The sequence below is a fragment of the Zootoca vivipara genome, chromosome W, assembly GCF_963506605.1.
Source record: "Zootoca vivipara chromosome W, rZooViv1.1, whole genome shotgun sequence".
Taxonomy (NCBI): domain Eukaryota; kingdom Metazoa; phylum Chordata; class Lepidosauria; order Squamata; family Lacertidae; genus Zootoca; species Zootoca vivipara.
The window spans coordinates 5,428,301-5,435,755 of NC_083293.1; positions in this window are offsets into that span (position 1 = coordinate 5,428,301).

Here is a 7,455-nt window from a genome sequence, read left to right on the forward strand (position 1 = left end):
TATCTGGGAGGGGATCCTTGAGTACCTGGCCGGGGGGGGGGGGGGACAATGGGTCCAGGTGTGAGTATTGCCTCTGGCTTCGGAGGGTTGGGAATGGCAGGAGATGGTACTTGAATGGATTATGGATATGCAGAGGAGCACCACCCTGGCTACCTGACCTCTTGCTTAAAGGATTATGGCTGTTCCCTGCATCCCTGAGAGCCCTTGGCCAGAGTAGCAAAGGGGGGTTTCATTTAGAAATAAAGATACACGGTATTCATTCATAAAGAAATATGGTTACATAGAGTCTCAAGCAACAGAGAAAGGGTAGGAAAGGGAGCCTTTATTACACAGGGCTTGATCTTGAGGGGGTTCGTGTTGGTGCGATACTAGAGTGGTGTTGTAGGATCAAATGGGGTCCCCTTGAGGGCATTTGTGCCAATCTTGATTCCCAAATGAAGCCTCGTTTGGGTGCCCCCCCTATAAAATTCCCTAACAGTGACCACCCAGGTTTTTCTATTGGTGAGACAGTAAAGAAACTAAAAACCGTAATACATAACAACATAAAAAATATCTGTTGTCAATGCCAACATACCATCGCTTTCAATGAAGCTACATGCAGACTCTTTATAGCAGGGGTGGCCAACTTCCAAGAGACTGCGATCTACTCACAGAGTTAAAAACTGGCAGTGATTGATCTACCCCCTTTTGGGGGGTTCAGGTTGAGGTTGTTGAGCTTTTTTTTAGGAAGGAAAGCCATCCATGTTTAAGGGGGTTCAGGTCAAAGTTTAGTTCTTTTTAGGAAGGAAAGCCCTGTTTTGGGGGCTTCAGGGCAAAGATGTAGAGCTTTTTTTAGGGGAGCCAAAGTTGCTGAGCTTCTTTGGGGGGAGCCAGTGATCTACCACAGACGTCCAGTGATCTATTAGTAGATCATGATCTACCTGTTGGACATGCCTGCTTTATAGCAATAAAGGGGTGCTGGCCCTTTAAGGCTGAAAGAGAAAACTGAGACATCCATGCCCACCCTTTCTAACACACATCTTTTAAGATCACATCACACAGTGGCTGCCCAAACAGCTTGGATGATAAAAGACACAAAGGAGGGAGGACAATTGGGAAAGATATAACACCATTGCATTCCCATGCCTTCCAAGCCTCCTTATGCAAAACCACCCAGTTAAAACGGAACTCCTTTCACACCTCATTATCGCTGGAGGTTTCATTAAACTGATAAAGATCCCCCCTCCCCAAGGACAAGAGTAAAAGCTGTGGTGCCGACCATTTGCTACCTGAAACAAGGAAACAAATTGTATCTTAAATACTGGCACAGGAGCTTTGGAAGGTTCGCCCTGTCCAGCCTCCTCTCTTTGAGAGAGAGAGAGAGAGAGAGAGAGAGAGAGAGAGAGACTTCAATCCTTCAGCAGCCAGCCTCACGTTCTCTCTCTCTCTCTCTCTCTCTCTCTCTCTCTCTCTCTCTCTCTCTCTCTCTCTCTCTCTCTCTCTCTCTCTCTCTCTCTCTCTCTCTTCCCCCTCTCCATCCCACCACGATCCCTGAGGGGAACATAAGAGTGAGTGTGGTGTTTTACAGTGTTTTAATCCACACCCCAGCTCTTCCAATTCTGGTTCTCCATTCCCCCCTCCTTGAGCTGAACGAGCGAAGGCTGTGGGGAGGCAGCCCGGGCGAGCTCCAGCAGGAGGGTGTTGCACTCTCTCCCCTCCTCTCCCTCGCCGGAACGGAAGGAGCAACAGCAGCACCAGCCGAGAAAGTGCCTCTCAGCTCGCACACTGGTTTGAACGAGCCCGGCCCCCGGCCACGCCCCCAGCCACCCGATTGGCTGGCTGGCGATCACGCGACGGGATCCCCCCAGGGGAGGGGGCGGGCACGCAACTCCTCCCCACTGGCCTCTGCTGAGCTCTTTTTTCTTTTTACAGTGGGGGAAAAACAGCGCGCGCCCCGCTTTTTGCATTGATTGAGATTTCTTCTTTCTTTTTAGCTTGGGGGGGGCAGCTGGCTTCTAGAGTAGGGCAGCTGCCCTAACCTGCCCCATGGTGGGTACGCCCTTGGTGCCAGGGCTTGGGCCTGTGGGGGAAAAGGGCGTGGAACTCTTCCACTAAAAATTCCTCTTGTACTTCCGTGGCAGGTATCCACTCATTGTGGGACGGCGGAGTGTCCTCCCATGCCATGAGGTACTCCAGCCCTCTCACCCCTCTCCTTGAATCTAAAATCTCAGTTGCCTCATTGAGTTGTTGGGTGTCTCCCCTTTCCCCCCTTCCCTCTGGAGGCTGATCGCTGTCCCTGAACCTGGTACTTTCTCTGTACGGCGACAGCAGTGATCTATGAAACACTGGGTGCACCCTCATGTCCTCCGGCAGTGCCAGCCTGAAGGCTACTGGATTGACCTGCTGCGTGACCGTGAAGGGGCCCAGCCCCCTAGGCGCCAATTTCTTGCATCGCCCTCTGGTGGGAAGGCCTTCAGAGGACAACCAAACCCTGTCCCCCACCCTGATGACCTCCCCCGGTCGCCTGTGACGATCTGCCCCCTTTTTGTACGCTTCCTTGGCCCTCTCCAAGTGCTCCCGGAGTTGTTGGTGCACCGTCTCCAGTTCCTCCGCCCAGTCCTCTGCCTGCGGGCCCTCCTCCTCCTCCTCCCCCTCCCTCTCTGGGAAAGATCTGAGGTCGCGCCCGTAGTTGGCCTTAAATGGCGACACCCCTGTGGAGACGTGCACCGCATTGTTGTAGGCAAATTCTGCCAGTGGCAGGCGATCCACCCAGTCCGTTTGCCTCTGGCTGACGTAGCATCTCAGGTACTGCTGCAAAATGGCGTTGACCCTCTCCGCCTGTCCATTGGTCTGCGGGTGCCGGGCAGTCGACAAGCTGACCTCCACCTGCAGGAGGTTCATTAGCCGCCGCCAGAAGAAGCCGTCTTGCCCCTGGAAGAAGGCAGGTCTGTGATGAAGTCCATGGACACTACTTCCCACGGCCTGTGCGGTGTGGCTAATGGCTCCAGCAACCCTGCTGGTGCTGCCCTGACTACCTTTGCTCTCTGGCAGGTGTCACAGCCCGTTACATAGTCTCTGACATCCTCCCGCACCCCTGGCCACCAGAAGTGTCTCATGACTAAGTGGGTGGTCTTGTCCCTTCCAAAGTGCCCTGCTGTTGGGTTGTCGTGCATCTGCTTGAGGACCTTACCTCTGAGTTGTGTGGTGGGTAGGTACAGGGCTCCCCTGTAAAAAAGCAACCCCCTCCTTTCCTCAAAGTCTCGTGCCTGCTCCCTCCCCCCTCGCAGGTCTTGGAAGATGTGGGTGGCAAACTCATCTGCTGCCGTCAGTGCTGTGAGTTATGCCTCGCTCACCACTGCTGCTCCGCAGGACCATGCCGACGGGGGAAACACGTGTCGGGGCGCCGGTGGTAACTCCTCCATGCACTCTGGCTTACGGGAGAGGGCATCCGCCCTGACGTTCTGCTCCCCCGGTATGTAGTGGATGGAGAAGTTGAAGTGTGAGAAGAACTCTGCCCACCTTATCTGCCGCTGGTTGAGCACCCTGGCTGTTCTCCAGAACTCCAGGTTCTTGTGGTCCGTGCACACCTGGATGGGGTGCTTGGCGCCCACCAGGAAGTGTCTCCAGTGCCGGAACGCAGAATGGATCGCGAGAAGCTCCTTATCAAACACCGTGTAGTTGCGTTCTGGCTGGGTCAGTTTTCTGGAGAAAAAGGCACAGGGTCTCCACTCTCTGTTGGCATCCAGTTGCAGTAAAATGGCCCCCACCGCGCGGTCTGAAGCGTCTGTTTTGATGCGCAGTGGCGCGTGCTGTACCACATGGAACAGGTTCTGGTCGGAGGCGAACACCTTTTTTAGGCTTTCGAACGCTGCTTGCGCCTCCGGTGTCCACCTGAACTTCTGCTTGCCTCTCAGGCAGTCAGTGATGGGAGCCGTAACACGAGAGAAGTTCTTGATGAATTTCCTGTAGAAGTTGGCGAAGCCTAGTAGGCGTTGGGCATCTTTGCGCGTCCTTGGGCTGTGCCAGTCCAGGATGGTCTGCACCTTGTCCTTGTCCATCGCTAGCCCCTTGTCTGACAGCTTGTAGCCCAGGAAGTCCACCTCTTTGGTGTGAAACTTGCACTTCTCCAGCTTCACATACAGGTGGTGCTCCTTCAGGCGCTGCAACACCTCCCTGACATCCTTCACATGCTGCACTGGGTCATTGGAGTAAATAAGGATGTCATCCAGGAAGACCAAGCAGTTCTTGAAGAGGAGGGACCCCAGGACGTGGTGCATGAAGGCCTGGAAGCATGCTGACCCCCCTTGCAAACCAAAGGGCATCACCAGATATTCAAAAGAGCCCAGTGGCGTGAACATCGTGGTCTTCCACTCATCGCCTTCCCGGATCCTGATCAAGTTGTATGCCCCCCTCAGGTCGAGCTTTGTGAAGATCTTGCCCCTGCGCGCTGCTGTCAACAGATCGTCCACTCTGGGCATTGGGAAAGCCACTGGTTCTGTCATGGAGTTCAGGCGTCTAAAATCCACCACAAGACGGCGCTGTTGCGTGTCTTTCTTGTCCACCCAGAATACCGGGCTGCCCCCTGCTGCCTTGCTTTCTCTGATGAACCCCCGCTTGAGGTTCTTGTCAATGAACTCCCTCAGATCCTCCAGTTCCCGGTCTGACATGGAGTACAGCTTGGCTGGGGGTAGCGTTGCCCCGGGTATCAGGTTTATCTGACAATCAAAAGACCTGTGGGGTGGCAGGTGGTCGGATTCCGCTTCGCTAAAGACCTCCTGCAGGTCCCAGTACTGTTTGGGAATTGCCTCTCCCCCCTTAACGTGCATGGTGGCCACCGTGGCTATCGGTGGCCCCTCCCCTGGCTGGCGCTGCATGCAATGTTCCAGACAAAAGTCCGATCCAAACATAATGCATCTCTGGTGCCAGCTTATGGATGGGTCGTGGCGTGCTAGCCAGCTCATTCCTAGCACTATGGGGGGGGTCTGAGATGGTGGTGATGTTGAAAGCCAGTGTCTCTGAGTGCCTTCCCACTGTCATTCTCATGGGGGGGGCGGGGCTGGTGGGTGATGGCCACTCCCAGCAACTCCCTGCCGTCAATGGTGGAGACGTGCAGGGGAAAGTCCAGCTGCAGCAGTTGGATCTGGTGTGCTTCCGCAAAATTTCTTGAAAAAAAATTGGCCGACGCCCCCGAATCGATTAACGCTAAAACCGTCAGTGGGTACCCATTAGGGAGTGTCAGAGTCACTTCTAGAACCACCCCTGCTCTGGGGTGTGTGGGCTGGCGCTGCCCCTCTGTGGAAGGGAGGGAGGGAGGGGGCTGGTTTCCGTCGATTGCGCCTGGCTGCTGCCCCTTGTCTCCTGCAGCCAGGCAGTCTCGTTTCCCTGCTGTTGCGTTGAGTCTGTGGGGGCGGGCATAACAGTTCCCGCCCTTCCCTGCCATTCCCGGCGATGCGGACAATTCCTGACGAGGTGACTGGGGGAGTGGCATAAAAAGCAGTTTCCTCCCCTCCCCTCCTTGCGTTTCTGTGGTGCCGGGGTTTGAAAAGCCCGCGCGCGCGCGCTCCTCCGATCTCCATCGGTTCCGGCTCTGGGCTTGGTCTGGGCGGGGCTGGGGGTGGGCCCTGGGGTGGGGTTCGGTGATGTGGTCTGTCCTGGGAGCGTGGGAACCAAGGTTTTGCTGCGCGCGTCGTTTGTTTGTCATTCCATCTGGATTCCTGTCTCACCCCCACCGCTAGCGCAGCTTTGCTTAACTCATCCATAGTCCGCGGTTTAGGACCTCTCGCCAGCTCATCCTTAACGTCTGAGTGCAAACCCAGGTAGAAGGCTGATTTCACTGGCTCACTGTGCAGATCCCACCCCAGTTTGTGCACCAGCATGGTGAATCTCGCCCAGTAGTCTCTAACTGTCGATTTTCCTTGTGTTAAGTTATGAAGCTCCTCTTTTGTGGCTTCCATTTCAGAGTCGCTCGCGTACATAATTTTTAAAGCTTCTAAAAATAGTTTTGCGTTCTTCATGCAATCATTTTTTTGCGCGATGAGCGGTCTTACCCATTCTCGGGCGGCCCCCGTCAAATGTTCTATGACAAAGGAGACTCTGTGCGCGTCATCTGGGAATTCTGCTGCATGCAATTCCAGCGCATAATTTATTTCTGTCTCAAATCCTAGGTACTCCCTAGGGTCGCCGCTAAACTTGGTGACTAGGCTCTGTCCCCTTCTCACTTGGACTAGCTGCGGCTGGGGCGCCCCCCCACCTCTAGCGGCTTTCTCCTCTTCCAACTTTTTCTGCAGGTCCAATACCATCACCCTTAGCTGTTTCTCAGTCTCCTCTTTTGTCCTCACCTGGTCCACCAGCTTGTTCAGCTCCTCCTGCGCCCCGCGCGCTTCCTCCTGAGCGGCATGCAATTGCTGCTGGGCCTGGGCTGTCAGGTTCAGTATCTCCTGCTTCGCCGCTTCAGCCTCCCGCCTCCAACGCTCAGCCTCTTGCGCGCTCATCGCGGCACTCCAAAGTAGCCAAAAAAAGATTCGGAGGTTGCTGTCAGAGGGCCTGATGTGGCTACTCTAGAGTAACGACTCCAGCATGGTCTTTTTAGGCTTTTATTAAGTGCTGATTATTTACAGTGTTCAGAGCGGTTAATATACATCCTTAAGGTGAGGTGTCAGAACCTCCGAATGGCGATTGGCGTGTTTTCTTCCAGCATAGAAGCTTTGGTAGACCCAACCTCTTCCCCCTACGTTTGCGTCGCAATTCGGGAGTTGGGGGGATTGGCCTTCCCCCCGTGCACCCAACTTCCTGTCCCACCTGGGGCATGGGCTCCGCAACCTTGCCTGAGCCTCGGACACCACTTCCTGACTCTCCGCTGGAGGCAGAGCTCTCCCTACTCTCTCTAGCACTTGGGGATGGGCTGGAACTTAAGATGGGAGGGACTTCCCTGTATCCCTTGTCCCTCACAGGTCCTTTCCACTTTTGTCCTTTATTATGGTAATCTTTGTACGAAATGTTCTTTTCATATCAAAAAATCGAGGCCAAAAAATCAAAAAATCGAGGCCCCGGCTTCTCCTCACTAACAGGCCCGAAATTGAGGCCCAAACAGCGCAAGCAACCGGGAGACCCCCGCTGGGCCGGAACGGCCAGGAAAGGCGCGGGGAGGCCACCGAATGCTCAGCGCCAACTGTGGGACCCTCAGAAAGTGCCGGGGTGGGCGCAAGCCCCCCGGACGGCAAAGCTCCCTCCCGGATGCAGCAGGCGACTGAAAAACAGCCGCGGAGGCCAACAAAAGTAGTGGGAGCCACCCCCACCCCCCGAAAAACTGGGCGTACACCCCGGAGCAGCCGCCCGGGCCGTCCAGGAGCCAGAATTAGGCCACTGGGCCCTGGCAGCAGCAGCGCTATTGACGGGGGGAAATTAGGAACCAAACGGCAGGCGCAAAAAGCGCGCGAAAACAGGGTGGGGAGGGATCCGCACTCCAAACACAAGCTT